The sequence below is a fragment of the Bubalus bubalis genome, chromosome 19 (genome assembly GCF_019923935.1).
Source record: "Bubalus bubalis isolate 160015118507 breed Murrah chromosome 19, NDDB_SH_1, whole genome shotgun sequence".
NCBI lineage: Eukaryota > Metazoa > Chordata > Mammalia > Artiodactyla > Bovidae > Bubalus > Bubalus bubalis.
The window spans coordinates 45,965,508-45,989,311 of record NC_059175.1 but is presented as its reverse complement, the minus strand read 5'-3'; positions in this window follow the sequence as shown (position 1 = coordinate 45,989,311).

Sequence of the window (23,804 nt, the reverse complement as noted above, 5' to 3'; positions counted from 1 at the left end):
CATAGACACCACAAGAATTTTACTTCATCTTTCAAAGCCTCAGTGGTTTTATACTTAATACAAGAAAAAAAAAAAGTTCAAGTTAATTTTCAGTCTAGACGTTCCCCATTCAAAGCAAGTTTTCAGTAATATATTACAGAATGTCTTGCTTTAAACAATATTACTTTTATATTCTATAAGATACACCATTTATATGTTCTATGCCCATCTAATCAGTTGAAATAACTAGCTATATGTACTGATAGTTTTAAACAGACTATAGTGAGGCAAACTCTACCAAAATTAATAATAATTTTAGTTTAAAATATTTGATCTTTTTATGATTATCTGTATATGAATATATCTGTAAATTTTTTGAAAACCTTTTATTTTAGTATAATTTGGATTTATAGAAAATAGGGAGTTCTGATATACCCGCCACCCATTTTCCACTGTTTTTGACATCTAATACCATTGTGCACAACAAAGGAAGCAACTTTGGCATATTACATTGACAGAAATCCAGACTTCATTTGGATTTCTCTATTTTATTCTCAATTGTCCCTTTTCTGTTCTACGATTCCATTCAGAATACACATTACGTTTAATTATTATGTTTCCTTGGTCTAATATGGTATGTAACAGGTCCTCAGCCATTACATGTTTTCCACTACTTTGACCATTTTGAGGAGTAATGGGAATACTGCAGAATGTTACTCTAATTAGGCTTGTACAATTACATTTTATTTAATTCCTGTCCAAAGCAGTAAAACCATAGCATATGTGAATCTGGCAAACAATTTAGAGCCATAATTCTAGCAAGAGCAAATCATTTAGGACTATGCTAAACAAAAGTAGGTTTATTGAAGAAAATGAAGGGTACATTCTTACATGTTCACCTAACACCTTTTAAAGCAGTCTAACAAGAGTCTGTTATGATTAATATTGCCTGTCCTGATGGTTTTAACATGATAGGTCTCCAGAGACATTATTGCCAGTAGATATAACCCAATATTCACATTTTCTCATCAGTAATCCTTATATTAAAAAATCAATAACTCATGTAATTTTAATAATATTGAAAAACCGTTAAATATGTTGCTCCTTTGCAATTTATCCAAAATGTGGTCTAAAAGCTTTGTGACATTGAATTTGGCAATGACTTCTTGACTGTGACATCAAAAACAGGCAATAAAAGAAGCAAGAGAGAAATTAGATTACATCATTAAAAACTTCTGTGCAAAGAAAAAGGCAACTTATTAGAGAAAATATTCACAAATCATACATCTGATGATGGGTTAATGTCAATAGTATGCAAAAAAACTCCTACAGCTCAATAAAAATAAATAATCTCAAAAAATAGGTAAAGGACTCAAAACGGACATTTTCCAAAGAAGATATATGAATGGCCGATAAGCAAATGTAAAGATATTCAATGTCACTAAACTTGGGAAATTAAAAATCAAAACCATGTGGAGATACTTCATATCAATTAGGATGGCAATTATCAAGGAAAATAACAAAATAAAGCAAGAAGCTAGAAAATGTTGACAAGCATGTGGAGAAACTGGAAACTGTTCACCGCTGGTGGGAGTATAAAGTGGTGCAGTCACTGTGGAAAACTGATATGATGGTTCCTCAGAAAAAATCAAACATAGAATCACAATGTGATCCATCAGTTCCACTTTTGAGTATATATTCAAAGGAACTGGACACAGGGACTTGACCAGATATGTGTCAAATTCATAGCAGCATTATTCAAAATAGTCAAAAGGTGTAAGCATCACAAATGTTCATAGACATGAATAAATAAAATGTGATATACACATACAATGAACATTATTCAGTTTTTAAAAGAAATGCAAATTTGATACATGCTACAACATGGATGAACCTCGATGGTACAGTGCTAAGTGAAATAAGCCAGACCTGCTCTCATGCTGTGCTGTGCTGTGCTCAGTCACTTCAGTCATGTCTGACTCTGCAACCTATGGACTGTCCCACCAGGCTCCTCTGTTCATGGGATTCTCCAGGCAAGAATACTGGAGTGGGTTGCTATGCCCTCCTCCAGGGGATCTTCCCAACCCAGGAATTGAATACGTTTCTCTGGTGTCTGCTGTATTGCAGGCATATTCTTTACCCAGTGAGCCACCTGAGAAGCCCAAGCCAGACATGAGAGTTCAAGTATTGTCTGATTCCATTTTTTTGAGATACCTAGAATAGACAAACTCATAGAGACAGAACGTAGAATCGGCTGGTGGAGGTTGGGGGAGACACTGGGGAGTTAACGCTGACAGTTTCAGCTTTGCAAGGTGAATAGAGTTCTGGAGATAGATGATGGTAATGGCTGCAGAACAATGTAAGAAACTTAATGCCACCGAACTGTACACTTAAAAATGATCAAAATGATTCATTGTACCTTATGTATATTTTACCACAGTAGAATAAACAAATAAATAAGGTTTGTAATGGAAGAACTTTGTTTGAGCATGCCTGATATTCATCAAAAATATTTACAAGAGATCATCAGATTTTCATTTAAGTGAAGAGATGGCAAATAGTTGCACTATAGGATTTCTTGGGAAAATGAAAGCTTTTAATAGAATATTCTTAAAAACCTACTATTAACAAGACCTCCTGGTAAATGTACTAATGGTATTAAGGAGTGGAGAATTCTTGTCTTTAAAATGTTTTTAGCAAGATATACAATATATGTGAAATTGGAATTACAGGAGACACAGCTAGTCATGAGGGCTCATCATGCAAACTGTTAGCAAAGCTGAGATGCTTCACAACTGAAATGGCTCCCTATTGATCCCACATGTTTTGATGGAAAGAAACGTGTCAGTTATATCAGCTATATCTAAAACCCAGTTCATTCTATTGTAGAAGGAAAAGGCACTTTATGGACTTTTCTCTGCTGGGCATAGACTTTTCAAAAATATTTCTATAATAGTTTCATCTTCAAGTAGTATTGGGTTGTAGAGTCTGCAAGAAATCCTTTGATCTCTTGAATCTATTGGAATTTGGTCCTGGGTAAAATCTATTATTCACATTGAGTTTTCTTTGACAACCCAAAACCTTGTGTTATCATATATTAATTATCCAATGAAAGAATGAATACACATTTAGCAGAATAAAGATTTAAACTTTTTAAAAAATGGGATAAATTGGTACTTCTAAATAGTGATGGTGCTAGTGATAAGTGGTGAAGAACCCGCCTGCCAGTGCAGGAGACCAAAGAGATACGGGTTTGATCTCTGGGTTGGGAAGATCCTCTGGAGGGGGCCATGGAAGTCCATTCCAGTATTCTTGCCTGGAGAATCCCATGGACAGAGGAGCCTGGTGGGCTACAGTCTATGGGGTTGCAAAGAGTTGGACACGACTGAAGTGATTTAACAGAGCACCTACTAACGAAGATAAGATTGCATCATTCAGCGTTTGCTTTTAATATCTCATGAGCATTCAATTCTGGTTTTAATATCTACTGTGAGGAGGAGAGACTGTTAGATATCAGTGGAAAAGAGATCTGGGGATTAAAATAATCAGGGCAGGTGAACTTGGTATGTGGATTTGGGGGAAAAGACATTTACTAGCTATTAGTTGAACACTTGGAGAAGGCAATGGCACCCCACTCCAGTACTCTTGCCTGGAAAATCCCATGGGCAGAGGAGCTTGGTGGGCTGCAGTCCATGGGGTCACAAAGAGTCGGACATGACTGAGCAATTTCACTTTCACTTTTCACTTTCACTTTCTCTTTTCACTTTCATGCATTGGAGAAGGAAACGAACGGCAACCCACTCCAATGTTTTTGCTTGGAGAATCACAGGGACAGGGGAGCCTGGTGGGCTGCCATTTATGGGGTTGCACAGAGTCAGACATGACTGAAGCGACTTAGCAGCAGCAGCAACAGCAGCAGTTGAACACTCACAGCATAATTTTCCAAGTTCTGTTATCAAATAATGTCAAGTAATTTTATTCTAGAATCAGTCTTCACTGCCAAATAACAGCTTTTACCTCAGGACTTTATTGGAGGTCTGCTTTAAAATGTATGAATGCAAATTATATCTATTTTTTAAATTGCATGAGGCTTTAGATACTTCATTAATCATCAATTAATTTAAAATATTTAAAATGTACCCAACAATTCTTAATAAACTATATGTTAGAAAAGTAAATCCTATTTTTGTCATATTTTTACCATAAAATTGTTATATGGAATTCACAGTAATAACATCTACTAAGGAAATTCAGAATGGAAGGTGGAATTTTAAATAGCCTCCTGTCAGCAATAGGTAATCTATAGGTTTTGATAACCTCTCTATTGAGGTTGATGTACAACCTGCCTGGTGTACTAGGAAGTGAAAAAGCCTCTATACCAATGTTGTAAATAAGGCAAGCAATGGCACTTTATTCTGAAATTATTTGGAAACCTGAAATGGTTATTGATAATATAAACATGGGTAGATATCAAAAGGTGAGATTAGAAAATAAAATATTAGCATGATTTAATTCTTAAATGGAATAAATTATTTGTATTTAATACACATGGAAATGGCAACCCACTCCAGTGTTCTTGCCTGGAGAATCCCAGGGACAGGGGAGCCTGGTGGGCTGCTGTCTATGGGGTCACACAGAGTCGGACGTGACTGAAGTGACTTAGCTTAGCAACCCATGATTATTAAAATATAATAAAGGGGAAACTTTCTTTTTGTCTTTGCACTGTCTCTACAATTTTTTCAAGAAGGAATGGTAACTTCATTGCAGCTTAATGAACAATTTGAATATTTCCAAGAATTTTTGGTTACAGTTAGGTAATACTGTCTTTTAATAATAAAGCATAATACTGTCATATGATATATTGTACTGTCATATAATAATAGGACATATTGTGAGATTCCCGTCTTATAATAATAATCTCACTGAGGTTCAAACACACAGCATCAGTTTGCTAATTTCATGTGTCCAATCTCATAATTAAGACATCAATTTGGATTTGAAAAGTGACACCTAGGATTTCTCAAATAAGACATAGCTCAAATGAATTAATCTGCTTTTAAAGAATGGAGTGTGGTAGGTATCCCTCTAGCTCTATATATTCCCTTTCTCGCTAGAAAAATTTCACTAAAAATCAAAGCAAATGAGAAAGGTGATAATACTGTAAAATGCATACAGTGTAAACAACCATAAAAAGGAAGTTTATTTTCTAGTGTAACCCTGCAGTGACTTTATGCTGGATCAACTTAACAAACCTGAAATTAGATTTTCAAACTTTTTCTTCCCTATGTAGTTCCATATTGGGGTTGACTACAAAAGAAATTTTCTTGACATGTGTCTGACAGAGGTGGAATATCATGAATTATCATGCCGTGATGGTTGGAGTAAGACCAGACATGGTTGCAGTTTGCATGTACTGTCCCCAGTCTAGAAGCTCATCTTGTTGGCTTGGGCCAGCGTCTCAAAATGCAGTTCTTTTAGTATCCAGTAGATGTTTACCTTCAATAGTTAAGTCCTAGACTAGGTACAGCTGTAGTTCTTAGAGAAGGGCTTCTGTTTATCCTATTGCTTACCTGCACCAGAGAAATTAAAAAGCATGACAGAGAAAGAGATGAAGATTAAATGTATCCTCCCTGGGTGCAATTTGTTCTGATACTTTTCTCCTCTTGATAAAGAACATCTTGATGAAGGTGAAAAAGGAGTGAAAAAGCTGTCTTAAAACTCAAAATTCAAAAAACAAACATCATGGAATCCGGTCCCATTACTTAATGGCAAATAGATGGAGAAAAAGTGGAAACAGTGACAGGTTTTATTTTCCTGGGCCCCAAAATTGCTGTGGACATTGACTGCAGCCCAGAATTCAGTTCAGTTCAGTCGCTCAGTCGTGTCCGACTCTTTGCGACCCCATGAATCGCAGCACGCCAGGCGTCCCTGTCTATCACCAACTCGTGGAGTTTACCCAAACTCATGTCCATCGAGTTGGTGCCATCCAGCCATCTCATCCTCTGTCATCCTCTTCTCCCCCTGCTCCTAATCCCTCCCAGCATCAGGGTCTTTTCCAATGAGTCAACTCTTCACATGAGGTGGCCAAAGTATTGGAGTTTCAGCTTCAGCATCAGTCCTTCCAATGAGCACTCAGGACTGATTTCCTTTAGGATGGACTTGTTGGATCTCCTTGCAGTCCAAGGGACTCTCAAGAATCTTCTCCAACACCACAGTTCAAAAGCATCAATTCTTTGGTGCTCAGCTTTCTTCACAGTCCAACTCTCACATCCATACGTGACCACTGGAAAAACCATAGCCTTGACTAGATGGACCTTAGTTGACAAAGTAATATCTCTGCTTTCAAATATGCTATCTAGGTTGGTCATAACTTTCCTTCCAAGGAGTAAGCGTCTTTTCATTTCATGGCTGCAGTCACCATCTGCAGTGATTTTGGAACCTCCCAAAATAAAGTCTGACAGTGTTTCCACTGTTTCCCCATCTATTTTCCATGAAGTAATGGGACCAGATGCCATGATCTTCGTTTTCTGAATGTGGAGCTTTAAGCCAACTTTTTCACTCTCCTCTTTCACTTTCATCAAGAGGCTTTTTAGTTTCTTTCACTTTCTGCCTTAAGGGTAGTGTCATATGCATATCTGAGGTTATTGATATTTCTCCCAGCAATCCTGATTCCAGGATTTGTGCTTCTTCCAGCCCAGCGTTTCTCATGATGTACTCTGCATATAAGTTAAATAAGCAGGGTGACAACATACAGCCTTGATGTACTCCTTTTCCTATTTGGAACCAGTCTGTTCCATGTCCAGTTCTAACTGTTTTGCATATAGGTTTCTCAAGAGGCAGGTCAGGTGGTCTGGTATTCCCATCTCTTTAAAAATTTTCCACAGTTTATTGTGATCCATGCAGTCAAAAGCTTTGCCGAGGATTATAGGATGCTTACGCCTTGGAAGGAAAGCTATTGCACACCTAGACAGTGTATTAAAAAGCAGAGACATCACCTTGCCTGAAAAGGTCCATATAATCAAAGTTGTGGTAATTCCAGTAGTCATTTACAGATGTGAGAATTGAAGAACTGATGCTTTCAAACTGTGATGCTAGAAAAGACTCTTGAGAGTCCCTTGGACTAGAAGGAGATCAAACCAGTTCATCCTAAAGGAAATCAACCCTGAATATTCATTGGAAGGATTGATTCTGAAGCTGAAGCTCCAATACTTTAGCCACTTGATGTGAAGAGCCGATTCATTGGAAAAGACCCTGATTCTGGGAAAGATTGAGGACAGGAGGAAAAGAGGGTAGTAGAGGATGAGATGGTTGGATGGCATCTTTGACACAACGGACATGAGTTTGAACAAACTCTAGGAGATAGTGAATGACAGGGAGGCCGGTCATGCTACTGTCCAGGGAGTTGCAAAAAGCTGAACTTGACTTAGCAACTGAACTACAACAACAATCCTTCTTCTCCATACCTGACACAATCTCAAAAACAACTGTATTACATAGACTGCTTAACCACCTCTCACAAATGTGCATGGTCTGACCCCTCCTTATGTTTCATTATCATAGGCAACTTTATTTATTTTTTTTAATTTTATTTTATTTTTAAACTTTACATAATTGTATTAGTTTTGCCAAATATCAAAATGAATCCGCCACAGGTATACATGTGTTCCCCATCCTGAACCCTCCTCCCTCCTCCCTCCCCATACCTTCCCTCTGGGTCGTCCCAGTGCACCAGCCCCAAGCATCCAGTATCGTGCATCGAACCTGGACTGGAAACTCGTTTCATACATGATATTTTACATGTTTCAATGCCATTCTCCCAAATCTTCCCACCCTCTCCCTCTCCAACAGAGTCCATAAGACTGTTCTATGCATCAGTGTCTCTTTTGCTGTCTCGTACACAGGGTTATTGTTACCATCTTTCTAAATTCCATATATATGCGTTAGTATACTGTATTGGTGTTTTTCTTTCTGGCTTACTTCAATCTGTATAATAGGCTCCAGTTTCATCCATCTCATTAGAACTGATTCAAATGTATTCTTTTTAATGGCTGAGTAATACTCCATTGTGTCTATGTACCATAGCTTTCTTATCCATTCATCTGCTGATGGACATCTAGGTTGCTTCCATGTCCTGGCTATTATAAACAGTGCTGAGATGAACATTGGGGTACACGTGTCTCTTTCCCTTCTGGTTTCCTCAGTGTGTATGCCCAGCAGTGGGATTGCTGGATCATAAGGCAGTTCTATTTCCAGTTTTTTAAGGAATCTCCACACTGTTCTCCATAGCGGCTGTACTAGTTTGCATTCCCACAGATTATCTCTTGGTAAGATGCCAGATATAGGTCGGTTTTTCCAACAGTCATGTATGGATGTGAGAGTTGGACTATAAAGAAAGGTGAGTGCTGAAGAATTGATGCTTTTGAACTGTGGTGTTGGAGAAGACTCTTGAGAGTCCCTTGGATGCAAGGAGATCCAACAAGTCCACTCTAAAGAAAATCAGTCCTGAGTGCTCATTGGAAGGACTGATGCTGAAGCTGAAACTCCAATACTTTGGCCATCTGATGGGAAGAGCTGACTCACTGGAAAAGACCCTGATGCTGGGAAAGATTGAAGGCAGGAGGAGAAAGGAACGACAGAGGATGAGATGGTTGGATGGCATCACCAACTCAATGGAGATGAGTTTGAGTAAACTCCAGAAGTTGGTGATGGACAGGGAGGCCTGGCATGCTGCATTCCATGGGGTTGTGAAGAATCGGACAGATTGAGCGACTGAACTGAACTGGTGGGTCATATACCCCTCCAAAGTGTGTTCTTCCACATTTCAAGATAGACATGTCCCAAATTTTAGGAAGGATGTAGATGAATCTTTTCAGTGGTCTTCTTTGAAGCCCCATTCACTAAATCTGAAAGGAGGGTAGTGCTTTATTAGAAGTGATTACTCCCTTCTCCTTGAATAGGTTACGAATCATAGCCCAGTACTTCACCAAAGATATTCTACTTACACAATCTTTTCTCAATCTCCACAGACCCTTGATTCACTTATTTTCTTTTTATAGGTCAAAAGCCATTGGAATCCTACTTTGATATTTTCACATTGGGTTCTAATATACTTGGTGATCTTTTTTCATATTGATATTCTTTTCAAAGCTAATTTTACTATATTCTATGTAATAGAAGATGGCCCAAATATTTCAGCTGTAACAACTCCTTTCATTCACCCTGCTACTGCCATGAAGTGAAAGCTTATATTCTAGTTTAAACTGAAAGTAAATCATGGTTCCTATCTACTTCACAGCCAATCTGGCTATAAGCTACAGTTTTTGTTTTTACTTTACAATATTGTATTGATGTTGCCATACATCAACATGATTCCGCCACAGGTATACACGTGTTCCCCATCCTGAACCCCCCTCCCATCTCCCTCCCCATACCATCCCTCTGGGTCATCTCAATGCACCAGTCCCAAGCATCCAGTATCATACATCAAACCTGGACTGGCGACTCATTTCATATATGATATTGTATATGTTTCAATGCCATTATCCCAAATTATAAGCTACATTTTAATATACATTGCTATACCACTTTCTATGAATTTCAGTAAGGAATAGAGGAAATATACTTAGAACATTCTACTGTATTTTGATTTATATCTGTACAAAAACCACAGAAGTTTTTTCTTGTCTCGCATTGTTAGGCAGCTAATATAAGAACCATGGGGGAAATGTGTCTCCCTCACTGGCATCCAGTTTGACCTTGGTGTTTCCATGGACCAGTGTCTTCACGAGGTTACAAAAGGGCTCAGTTAAGTTCTGTACTGAATTTAATAAAAAGACCTTGTAACTGTAGGGGATAAAAATGTTTTCCTTAACTCTTAGAATCCTTGGCTTGGTCTGAACAATAATCTGACAAAAGCAGATTAAAAGGAGAAGAACAAACATATTTTTCTAAATTTTTACATATGTATCAAAAGAGAATAGAGACTTGAAGAAATGACCAGATTAGGAAGATTTTATACTGCTTAGACAAAGAAACAATAAAGTTGTGAAGAATTGAAAAGACAAAGAATTTTGGACTAGGGGTAGTAAATGATGGAAAAGTAACTAGAAAGATAAGGGTTAGTTTAACAAGGGATTTTTTTTTTTTTTTAAGGTTCCCTTCGTACTATCCATGGACTGATAAGAGTCTGTCTCCAGAAAAAGAATTTATTTTCTGTCTTTCTGCATTTACTGTTTCTTTTTTCTAAAAAAACTTTTTAAGTATAATTATACTCCATTATGGAATATTAGAAGATGTGCTTAGTCACTCAGTCATATCTGACTCTTTGAAACACCATGGACTATAGCTTACCAGGCTCCTCTGTCCATGGGATTCTCCAGGCAATAATACTGGAGTGGATTGCTGTGCCCTCCTCTAGGGGATCTTCCCAACCCAGGGATTGAACCCAGGTGTCCCACAGTACAGGCAGATTCTTTATTGTTTGAGCCACCAGGGAAGCCCCAGGTGGGCTTCTTATTAGAAGATAATGGTTAATAATTCCCTTTGCTATACAGTCTATCCTTGTTGCTTATCTATTTTATATATAGCAGTCCATGTTTCTTAATCCCATGCCCTTAATTTTCCCCTTCCTTCTTCCCTCCCCATTGGTAAACACAATTATTTTTTCTATATCTGTGAGACTATTTCTGTCTTGCATATATGTGTGTTTGTGTTATTTTTTAGGCTTCACATGTAAATGATATCATACAGTAGTCCTCCAGCTAAAAATAAATTTTATGTCAAAGGCAAATTTTGAGGTGACATGTTCTGATTTCCTTCATAAGTAAAAAAAAAAAAACAGGGAAATTTTATCCAGTCTTGCAGGCTGTTAGAACTGAAAGGTTCTGACATTCAGTCTCTTAAAAAAATATACTTTTTGATTTTACATTCATTGGCCAAACAGGGAATAAGAGTGTCAAGTCCCATGCTCACCAGCTTTACCACAAATTCTAAAATGACATAGTTTAAAGTGCTTTGTTGTTGTCTAGTTACTAAGTCAGATTTGACTCTTTTGCAACACTATGGGCTCTAATCCACCAATCTTCTCTGTCCATGGAATTCTCCAGGTATGAGTACTGGAGTGGGTACCCATTTCCTTCTCCAGAGGATCTTCCCAACCCAGGATTCGAACTGGTGTATCCTGCATTTGCAGGTGGATTCTTTACCATGGAGACACCGTTAAACCTTTTAAATTTTAAGGATGTCAAAATTCCTGCCAGCTTGTGATACTCTGTATATAAAAAACCTCTGGATACAACAGATGTTGCACCTCAGGCTGACTATTTTAGCATCATCTTGGCGCCCATTTGCTTTTGTCAGAAATGCTATGAATAAACAAAATCGGCTCTAATCATCTTCTTGCTCTTGCTTCTTGAGCTAGTACTGGATGAAGAAATTTTAATCATTTCTCACTCTAGGCAGCATTGAGCACATAGGCTCATTGAACTCTTCATTAGAAATGCTTCTGCCTTACAAAGAGCCACTTGTTGTTATTCAGTTGCTCAGTCATAGCCGACTCTTTGCAACCCCATGGACTGCAGCATGCCAGGCTTTCCTGTCCTTCACCATCTCCTGGCACCTGCCCAAACTCCTGTCCATTGAGTCAATGATGCCACTGGCTTCCTAATTTTCCAAACTTACTTTTTAGTCCCATTGTCTTCACTCACTTGTGAGTCTAGCATACTTTCTCCTTTCTCTTCCAGAGAAAGAACAACTTATTTTTGCTGTAGGGTCTTTACAGCAGCCATAACCTCATCTGGGAATTGTCTTCATCCGCATGGTTTCATAGATAACTTTTTCTTATTATATTAATCTCTGATAAATATCACCACCCAATAGAAGTCTTCTTTGACCATGTAGTTACCGTATCCCATGTTTACAGTTTTAGCATAACTAATGACATCATGAAAAGCCCCTGTTTGTTTTCCTTCTATTAAGTATGTCTCTTCAGCTTGACTGTAAGCTTGAAGGGAAGTAAAGAGGTGTGTGTCATGCTCAATTTTCTTTCTCTGAAGTCTAAAGTGTGCCTTGTACGTAAGAGGCATCCAGTAAAACATGTGAGTTGAATGAACTGCTCTTTTAGTTTCAGTTCAGTTTGGTCGCTCAGTCGTGTCTGACTCTTTGTGACCCATTGACTGCAGCACACCAGGCCTCCCTGTCCATCACCAACTCCCAGAGTCCACCCAAACTCATATCCATTGAGTCAGTGATGCCCTCCAGCCATCTCATCCTTTGTCTTTGCCTGCCTTCAATCTTTCCTAGCATCAGGATCTTTTCAAATGAGTCAGCTCTTCCCATCAGGTGGCCAAAGTATTGGAGTTTCAGCTTCAACATCAGTCCTTCCGATGAACACTCAGGACTGATTCCTTTAGAATGGACTGGTTGGATATCTTTGCAGTCCAAGGGACTCTCAAGAGTCTCTCCAACACCACAGTTCAAAAGCATCAATTTTTCGGCACTCAGCTTTCTTTATAGTCCAACTCTCACATTCATACAGGACTACTGGAAAAACCATAGCCTTGAGTAGACGGACCTTTGTTGGCAAAGTAATGTCTCTGCTTTTTAATATGCTGTCTTCATTGTTCATAACTTTCCTTTCAAGGAGTAAGCATCTCTTTACCATTAGGCTTTTGTTTTACTTTATGTCTGATGGTTGTTTAAGTTATACATGAATTTGGATAAATTGAGCGTGGGATATTAGTTTGTTCCACCTAAGAGAATTGCACATATTTTAATTCTACCTTACAATTGTGGCTGACATTAGACCTTTGAGGTGTTTTTTTTTGTTTGTTTGTTTGTTTTTTTAAAGCAGGGAACCTTCAGGCTCGTTTTTCTGCATATGATATTTTAAGGCCCGATTTCATCACTGGTTCACTGATCTTGCCAGTTGTATTCTTTTAAAAGAAAGATGCTGCTACTGCAGTTCAAAAGCATCAATTCGTCAGCACGCAGCTTTCTTTATAGTCCAACTCTCACATCCATACATGACTACTGGAAAAACCATAGCCTCGACTAGACAGACCTTTGTTGGCAAAGTAACGTCTCTGCTTTTTAATATTAAAGGTACTTAAGTAAATTCAACAAGGCCACAGGACTGTGGGGAAGTGTGTGTTCTGAATGAGTAGAATAAAATTCTTTGTTTTTTCTATTAAAATTATTTCATAATTAAAAGACTGATGGAAGAAGTGATATTTTTAGTAAAATTTTATTTTTTATGCCAAACCATGAATACCAAAAATGTTTATAATATATACAGTAAGATTTTTTTAACACTATCATCTTCCCTGAATAATTGTCTTTTGAGTTTGTAGATACACACAATTAGAAATAATTCACAGTAATCTACTAGGAAGAATTGGCTTAGTTCATAGAGGGATTCACTTTTTGAGTTCAAATTTATGTTTATGTCAGTGGAAACGTCAAAGTATATTATGATCAAATAATCTCTTCCATCTAGTGAAATAAATATGTCAATATTTAAGTTTGGCAGGTAAATAATTAAGAAAAAATGTTTGTAGGACCTATAGAACTCTTCTCCACCCACCCACCCTGCCCAAGAGGAGAAATTTTTGTTTTAAAATGTTTTGTAGAAAATCTATTCATTTCCATTTTTCATCTTATTTCAGTGTTATGAGGTCACATCTGTGAAAATTAAATTATTTGTCTGAAAAGACTTTGCTAATATAGGAGACAATATATGGGAGTTTTGATTTCTTTTTTTTTTTTTGGGGGGGGAGTTTTGATTTCTTTCTCAGTTTTTGGTTGTCTGCTTTCTGTTTTGGAAATGTGTTGAAATTATTAAAAAAATCTTTTTGTATCATTTCAAATATGCAGAAATACAAAATATTTAACTTTTAAATATTTTAATTTAAAATATTTTAAATTTTTAAAATATTTAACTTTTAAATATTTTAAATTTTTTAAATATTTAACTTTTTAAAAAATATTTAACTTTTTATATAAATTAAGGTAATTATTAGTTTTTATTTTGATAAGATGAAAAAATTAAGAAGTTATGGAAGCATTCCTTAAACTAAGTGAAACATCATGCAGGAAAATTATTCATGCTTAATCTTCCATAAGATGTAATTTAAAAAGCAGATACATATAGTTATTTAGGCTTAAGTTAAAGTGAGAAAACAGATTTTTAATAGCTTATCTTATTACATATCTCTTTAATTCCAGTACATAATTTTTTAAGAGTTACACAAGTTGGAATCAAGGTTGCCGGGAGAAATATCAATAACCTCAGATATACAGATGACACCACCCTTATGGCAGAAAGTGAAGAGGAACTCAAAAGCCTCTTGATGAAAGTGAAAGTGGAGAGTAAAAAAGTTGGCTTAAAGCTCAACATTCAGAAAACGAAGATCATGGCATCCAGTCCCACCACTTCATGGGAAATAGATGGGGAAACAGTGGAAACAGTGTCAGACTTTATTTTTCTGGGCTCCAAAATCCCTACAGATGGTGACTGCAGCCATGAAATGAAAAGACGCTTACTCCTTGGAAGGAAAGTTACGACCAACCTAGATAGCATATTCAAAAGCAGAGACATTACTTTGCCAACAAATGTCGTCTAGTCAAGGCTATGGTTTTTCCTGTGGTCATGTATGGATGTGAGAGTTGGACTGTGAAGAAGGCTGAGTGCTGAAGAATTGATGCTTTTAAACTGTGGTGTTGGAGAAGGCTCTTGAGAGTCCCTTGGACTGCAAGGCGATCCAACCAGTCCATTCTGAAGGAGATCAGCCCTGGGATTTCTTTGGAAGGAATGATGCTAAAGCTGAAACTCCAGTACTTTGTCCACCTCATGCAAAGAGTGGACTCATTGGAAAAGACTCTGATGCTGGGAGGGATTGGGGGCAGGAGGAGAAGGGGACGACAGAGAATGAGATGGCTGGATGACATCACTGACTGGATGGACTTGAGTCTGAGTGAATTCCGGGAGTTGGTGATGGACAGGGAGGCCTGGCGTGCTGTGATTCATGGGGTCACAAAGAGTCTGACACGACTGAGCGACTGATCTGATCATACAATAATTCAAATACCATGGTGTTTGGACATTTACCGTTAATCAAATGAAATACACATCCCACTTTTCATTTCAAACTATTACTGGAGATAGGTGAGGGAGGGTTGAAGAGAACCCTACCTCGTGGGCCTTGGTTCTTGGTAAGGATACAAAGAAGAAACTGAGGTCTTACCTGTGACAAGAGCAAATTTATTAAGGAAAGGATAGGAATGAGCAGAATGAACAGAAAGAACACCTCAAGGGAGAGGTGAGTCAAACCAAGAGAGGCCCTGGCCCCGGAATGATGAGTTAAGGGGATTTTCAAGACAAGATTTCTATATATTCATGCATGTAGCCCAACATGGGCTGAGAGTTTTGATTGACAGTTACTAGTTACATAACAACAGGCTCTATTGTGCCTGTCTATCCCATAATTCAGTCTGTCATGAATGTGTATATCAGATGTATGTATACATAGAATATTTATGAACCCAGCTGCCTAAGGTCACTAGAGGACATAACTGTACATCAAGAGTGCATGTGCCTGAGTTGGAGAAGCCACTGTGTTTAATTTGTATCCACTGTGTGCCTAGGGCCCATGGACCAGAGCTGGAAAAGTCTCTGTGGTTATTTTGTAGCATATCTATGAGCTCTCCAGGGTGGCAATGGTGTGAGTCTCAGGTAGGAATTAGAGATCTAGAGATCAGCTTGCATCCTTTTCACCTGGGCCACCCCTCCTTGTTCATGCCTAACTTCCTACCTAATAAAACTACCATTTTAAAATGTGTACCCCAACCCCAACTGAATTATTTGTTTCTTCGAAAGTTACTAGAAGTGTGAAAAATAAAGGAAGTTCCAATATAATGAAATCCAAAATATTTTAAATTGGATTAGAAAAAAATATATTGTGATATATATATATATATAGAAACACAGTTGACACACAAGTGAAATCAGATTTCACATTATTTTGTTTTCAATAACAGCACTGCCACTCACAATTTTCAGCACAGAGTTATTCTCTGCCAAAGTGTTTATTTGCTTTTATTGACAGGCTAAATGTGATCATGTTCACTTCACCCCAAAATCAGCTTGTGTTAAGAGAGAACCACTGAAATATTTTCCTGGTCAGAGGTGGAATTTTTAGAACATTAGTTATCAGAGATATTAGAAGAGTAAGCCTCTAGCTTCAGGTTTTGAAAATATAACTAATTTTGAACAGCAAGCTCCTTGTGACTTGGGTTATGATTTTGTCAGACATGTCAGTGTATATGTCATTGAAATATAGAACAATATTTGCATTCATTTAAAATAGTAATTTTGCATTTGCAAATAGCCTGTTCATAATTTAAAGTGCTTGGACACATCTATATGAAGACATTTATAAAACTTAATCACTAAGAACAGTGGTTGTTTTATTTATTTGTGTGTGCATATAGGAAAATTGTGAATTGTGTTATTTACAATTTATAGTATATCCTTTGGTATAAGAATCTATTTTCTGTTGAAACTTATTGCATTCATTATGTTATTATCCCAGTAGTAGAATCACATTGTTTTATCCAGATTAGCTCACTTGGTATTGTACAACCACTTAGGATAATCTGTTTGATTTCTGGAGTTAGGGTGAAAAAAAGAAAAGGACAAATTTGATAAAGATGGCCTAAGATAAATGTACCAATCTGACAATTTGTGCACAGGTCACATAGGCTAACAAATACTTTGGCCAATTTTCTAGTCCACATCCAGTTTGCAGTTGGCATAGAGATGAGATATAAAGCTCTTATAGACTGCCTTCTTCTCTGATGGTTTTGCATGTAAGCAGAATAAGCTGCTGTGCTTGTGGTGTGATATGTGGAGCTTTACTGTATCATTTCTAATGAGAACACAATTGTAGCTGTGGTTCATTGTCATGACAACAACATGATGCTTGTATCTGAGAATCAATACTAATTCTTGAGTCTATTGCTCTGCTGCTGAAGTTTTACAAGATTATAGAGAAAAAGCATGTAGTGTTGGGTGATGTAATAGAGTGCTATTTCCAATGCAACTACTAAAAATGCTTTTTTGATATTCTCAGTTTTTTTTACACAACTAGCATCTGATGCGATAAATATGCTTCAAGCTACTTAGTTGACAAGGTGTGATGATAACCAAATATTAGCAGTAGAAATCTATCAGTGCCATGAGAAGCATTAGGTTACTGACTACAGCATGACATGTACAATACTTTGGATACTGTTTCAAAACTAGTTCCAAGACTCATTTTCTCTAGTACTCCTTAGCTACTAGTTTGTCTTTTTGGTGTGCCTCTGAAAAAGACACACTGGTCAATAAATATTGCTTATGTCTTATGACAAAATTAAGAGGCATTTTCCATTATGTGACAGGTTCTATCAAGACTGTGAAATTACAGAGTGTGGATTGTTTGTTTTATCTCTATCTATTAATTTGATTTTAAATAACATCAAAATTATACAGTGTTACTTGGATGCATTTTTTTTCTTTTTCTGAACACTGGAGTGGAAATTTATAGCAACATAATTATAAGTATAATTAATATAATTTTGCATACTTAAAATTTTACTTAGATTATAGTTGAAATGTGTCAGTTGAAAACTAAGGATATTAAAAATAACACCACAAATGATATGCTAGGAGAGTGCTCATCAGGCATTAGGCAATTGGTGTTGTTTTTACTCATTTTACTCACTTCCCTGGTGGCTCAGATGATAAAGTGTCTGCCTACAATGCGGGAGACTGGGTTCAATATCTGGGTCAGGAAGATCTCCTGGAGAAGGAAATGCAACCCACTCCAGTATTCTTGCCTGGAAAATCCCTTGGATGGCGGAGCCTGGTAGGCTATAGTCCATGGGGTCGCAAAGAGTTGGAGACGATTAAGCAACTTTTTTTACTCATTTAGAAATATGAAAATTGCTAGAAACATAACTGCCATGTATACCTAATCAAGTCTTTCAACCTCATGTGTTGATGTCAGAATGTAACAATAAGGAACATTAATTCTTTTTAACTCCAATTTCTTAAATACAATTGTGAAATAAATTTTATTTCCTACTAAATTCAAAAGATATTTGTTGTAAGTTTTGTTTTGTTTTTCCTGGTAAGTAGATACTGAGAGAGATAATTGGAGGCACAAGTATATTGGGGAATAACACCAGAAAAGGAATAGGTGATATACAGGAATGTATGAGGAAGCCCTCATACCACAAAGCAAACTTGACAGTCTCTGCCAGCCCCAAGGAGAATTCTGGAGCAAAGTTCAATCTTAGATTTAATGGCTAACTAAGCCCTGGAACAAAGGACTTGTATGGTCCTTGTCCCTTGTCTGGGGGCCACTTAAGAAAGACAGGGCTATAGTTACCACTGCTTTGCTTAGTCATTGGCCAGGGTCTGTCCCAAGAAGGCATACCAGCTACCCAAACTCCTTAGAGCTATACAAAAGAGCATCTTCTTGAAAGGCGTCCTGTGTACATATGGGTTTTATTTTTCGCAGCTTTCTTCCTCCTTCTCTCTCTCTGTCTCAGTCATATCTAATTCTAAGTCCTAATTATACTTTCTTATTTCTCTGTTTCACTTTTACTTGGTTTCTTTTGAAGGAAAAAAGAAGACTTGCTACTAACTCTACTATATCTTTTCGATCAAAGCCTACACTGATTAATCATCTAAAGAGAAACTCTCCAAATGATCAAGAAAGCTAAACTACCTCACAAAGATTGTGCATTGACCAGTGAATAATGTATCATTAAGTCATAATTTTCTTGTTCTGTTTCTTTGCAACATACATTTTAAATAATGTATAAATATTTTAGAGAAACCCATGAATATAGAAGTGAAATATTTGAAAAAAAATTACCCGAACACATACTATTTTATCACAAATCTCACTAGTTCTATCTATTCAAAGTTGGGAATACAGCTCTAAAATTGAAAATAATTCATGTCTTTATTACACTGCTTCGATTAAAATCTCAGCTTCAATTTTTTCAATTCAACTGAAAGTATTCTTAGAAAACAAATGAGAGAAAAGTGGTACTTGAGTTGAGACACTGATTGTAGTGGTCTCAGAAGTGAGTAATATCATCATGATATTTTTAATGCCTTTTCACAGTGAAAATAACGAAAAAGACTTACATCATGTATATTTTGTCCAACAAAATGTTGAAGCTCACCAACAACTTAAAAAAAAGCCTTTCATGTTATTTATCTATTTTGAGATAGATAATTGGAAATATCTAGAAATGTTAAAACAAATATTTACTTCACTTAGACAAATTGTTTATGGAATTTGTATTTGTTTCTGTTAGAAAATATTTTCTAATATTTATGACTCAAATTTTCTTGATTTATGTGTTCAAGTAGAACAGTATTTCCTCAAATAATATGTGATTTCCAAGGTGACTGAAATTTGTATTTTTTCATGCTAAACCTCTAGTATTTTGAGTAGCACCTATTCCATATTATCTATTTAATTAACTTACTATGTTAATACTTTTATAAAGTCCACCTTATATTTTGACACACTGCTATTTTGCTTAGAATGATTAACTCAGTTTTTATGTTTTAGAATTGGCCAACAACTCTAAATAACTACAGATAATACTAGACCATGTGAAGCATTGTAATAGTGCATTCCCAAATCTCAGTGTCTTAACCTAGTAAGGGTTTATTTTTGCTCATGTTATATTCCAGTACAGGTCAATTAAATCCTCTACAAATGGTAACACAAGGGCTCCATGCTGCTTATTGTATTATCACCTTCATCCCAAGTTGCCTATTACATGAAAGGCAAGGACAATATATTCATGTGATATTTAGTGATCATATGCTCATTCTGCTTACATTCCTTTGCCTGAAAATTTCATTGATATTGCTCTACCACCGTCCAACAAGAGGAATGGGAAATATAATTGAGCTATGTGCTCAAGAATAAGGAATCGGATTAATAATCACTGGACAGAAATATATTGTTCTTAGTTATTAGAGAATTTTAATCTTTAAGTTGTTAGTATTATATTTTTAAACTATAATTTCAATATAAAATATAATAAAGCTGTGGTTTCAATCCCCAACCAGCTTAATTCTAGGAGAATCAAACACCACCCTTCTGGATAGAGGATAACAAACAAAAATCAACAAATTTTGTATTTACCATAAACCAATTAGAAAATGTAATTTCATTTTAAAAGCTCAGTAGAGTATAGCAACAAATATAAGGGGCATAGACATGCATCTAATAAATTTTATGAGTCATATGTAAAAATTATAAAATGTATTGAGGAAATTAAAAATTATTTGAGATAGAAAGCATTTACATATATCATAAGATGCCATAAACATACCTAATGAAATCTATAGATCTGACAAATTTAATAAATACATTTAAGCTTACTATTGAAACTTACAAGGTGATTGAAACATTTAGACAGAATACTAATGGAACCATGATTAGCAAGAAAACACTGGGACAGAATGGGAAGGGCACTTGATCTACCAGATATTGCACTTTACTATAAAGCTAGATAATCAAAGTAATGTGGTATGGCACAGAGATAGAACATGTCAATTAATCAGAATCTAGAGTCTATGGATTCACATGTTTACAGGAAGTTCATATACAACTATAATAAAAGAACAAATAAATCTGGAAAGGAAAACTTTGTAAAAGCAAGTTATCTGTGTGAGTGTAGTAGATTCTCCAGCACCTCTCAACAGAATTTAACTGAATACATTTTAGGTATGTCTAAAATTTGGCATCTCATCACCTAATGAGGATTATCACTACTTTATACAACATAATTTTGTATATCTAAATTCAGATTATCAATTTAGTATTAGTGCTCTTTATTGACATTATCATAGCAAGTCTTGTGCCTGAAACTTGTCATGTCTTTTGTAATGTCCCCGCAGTTTACACACTATGCTTCAGCATTCCTTGAGGAATGTTTTTCTCCCTTAAAGGAGACATTAGAGAGAATAGTTCAGAGGTCTGTACTGTGGTATTTGACTTACATATACCTCTTGGTGTTCCTGAAATTTCTTTATCTTAAACAGTGAACTGAAATAACAGTGTTTTGTCATAAAGGGTAATTTCATATAAAAATTAATGTAAAATAAAAGAAAACTGTAAACAATAAATATTTTTAAAAATCTATATGTTAACAGCAAGAAAATGGCATTGTTTTGTCTAAAAGTGAATTCTAATGTATATGTCTACTTAGCCATTAATTTTCTATAGTCAGATCAATTAAGAATAAAAATAAAAGTTTTATTTTCATTTTTGCCTACTTTGAGATCCTATCTTTATGTAGATTTCAGCTTTGAACCTCCATTATCTTCTTTCTGTCTAAAGAACCTACCTCAATTACCCATCTGCTCTTGCATGTTGTCTACTTTTTCCATTAAAGTTATTAGCATTTTGGTCATAAGTTCTGTTTCTTTGTTAGTTTTGTTTTGTTTTGGCTCTCCATGTGGAAAGACTAGAGATCTCTTCAAGAAAATTAGAGATACCAAGGGAATATTTCATGCAAAGATGGGCTCAATAAAGGACAGAAATGGTATGGACCTAACAGAAGCAGAAAATATTAAGAAGAGGTGGCAAGAATACACAGAAGAACTATACAAAAAAGATCTTCATGACCCAGATAATCACGATGGTGTGATCACTCACCTAGAGCCAGACATCCTGGAATGTGAAGTCAAGTGGGTCTTAGGAAGCATCACTATGAACAAAGCTAGTGGAGGTGATGGAACTCCAGTTGAGCTATTTCGAATCCTAAAAGGTGATGCTGTGAAAGTGCTGCACTCAATATGTCAGCAAATTTGGAAAACTTCACAGTGGCCACAGGACTAGAAAAAGTCAATTTTCATTTCAATCTCTAACAAGGCAGTGCCAAAGAATGTTCAAACTACTGCACAATTGCACTCATCTCACATGCTAGTAAAGTCATGCTCAAAATTCTCCAAACCAGACTTCAACAATATGTGAACTGTGAAAGTCCAAATGTTCAAGCTGGTTTTAGAAAAGACAGAGGAACCAGAGATCAAATTGCCAACATCCGTTGGGTCATTAAAAAGGCAAGAGAGTTCCAGAAAAACATCTATTTCTGCTTTATTGACTATGCCAAAGCCTTTGACTGTGTGGATCACAACAACCTGTGGAAAATTCTGAGAAATGGGAATACCAGACCACCTGACCTGCCTCGTGAGATATCTGGATACAGGTCAGGAAGCAACATTAGAACTGGACATGGAACAACAGACTGGTTCCAAATAGGAAAAGGAGTACATCAAGGCTGTATATTGTCACCCTGTTTATTTAACTTATATGCAGAGTACATCATGAGAAACACTGGGCTGGAAGAAGCACAAGCTGGAATCAAGATTGGTGGGAGAAATATCAATAACCTCAGATATGCAGATGACACCATCCTTATGGCAGAAAGTGAAGAAGAACTTAAGAGCGTCTTGATGAAAGTGAAAAAGTTGGCTTAAAACTCAGATTCAGAAAACTAAGTTCATGGCATCTGATCCCATTACTTCATGGCAAATAGATGGGGAAACAGTGGAAACAGTGTCAGAGTTCATCTTTAGAGGCTCCAAAACCACTGCAGATGCTGACTGCAGCCATGAAATTAAAAGATGCTTACTCCTTGGAAGGAAAGTTATGACCAATCTAGACAGCATATTAAAAAGCAGGGATATTACTTTGCCAAAAAAGCTCCATCTAGTCAAGGCTGTGGCTTTTCCAGTATTCATGTATGGATGTGAGAGTTGAACTATAAAGAACACTGAGCATTGAAGAATTGATGCATTTGAACTGTGGTGTTGGAGAAGACTCTTGAGAGTCCCTTGGATGCAAGAAGATCAAACCAGTCCATCTGAAAGGAGATCAGTCCTGAGTGTTCATTGGAAGGACTGATGTTGAAGCTGAAACTCCAATACCTTGGCAACCTGATGGGAAGAGCTGACTCATTTGAAAAGGCCCGATTCTGGGAAAGAATGAAGGCAGGAGGAGAAGGGTATAACATAGGATGAGATGGTTGGATGGCATCACCAACTCAATGGACATGAGTTTGGGTGAACTCAGGGTGTTGGTGATGGACAGGGAGTCCTGGCATGCTGCAGTTCTTGGGGTCATGAAGAGTCAGACATGACTGAGCAATTGAACTGAACTGAACTGTGCTAAATCCACCATTCTTGACACATCTGACTCTGGTTCTGATGCTTGTTCAGTTTCTTCAAACTGTTTTCTTTACCATTCATTTTGCCTTGTAATTTTTAGTTGAATGGAGGCAAGCCATACTCTCTTGATTAAAAGAGGTTAGGACCTCATGAATTTTAGAAGGACAGAATTTATACCAATGCACTTTTTATTTCAGTTTTTTTTTTTATCCCAGCAGACTTTCTCATTATTCCATAAATAACTTCAGTGCATATTATACTGCCTCCAGGATCTTAGTGTATTATGGCATAAGAACCTTCACAATATTTTCTCTACCAATATCAATTTTTCTCTTACGTTTTCAATTCTCCTGTTTTTCCTTTAATTTCAGTGGAGTTTTATGTGTAACACTGATCCTTTGATATCTCTACATTTGTTAGCTTCATTTTATTTCAAATTACTACCTTCATCAAAATGGGATAAAGTTGTGCTGTGCTTCGTCACTCAGTCATGTCCAACTCTTTGCGGTTCCATGAGCTATAGCCCACCAGGTCCCTCTGTCCATGTAATTTTCCAACCAAGAATACTGGAGCT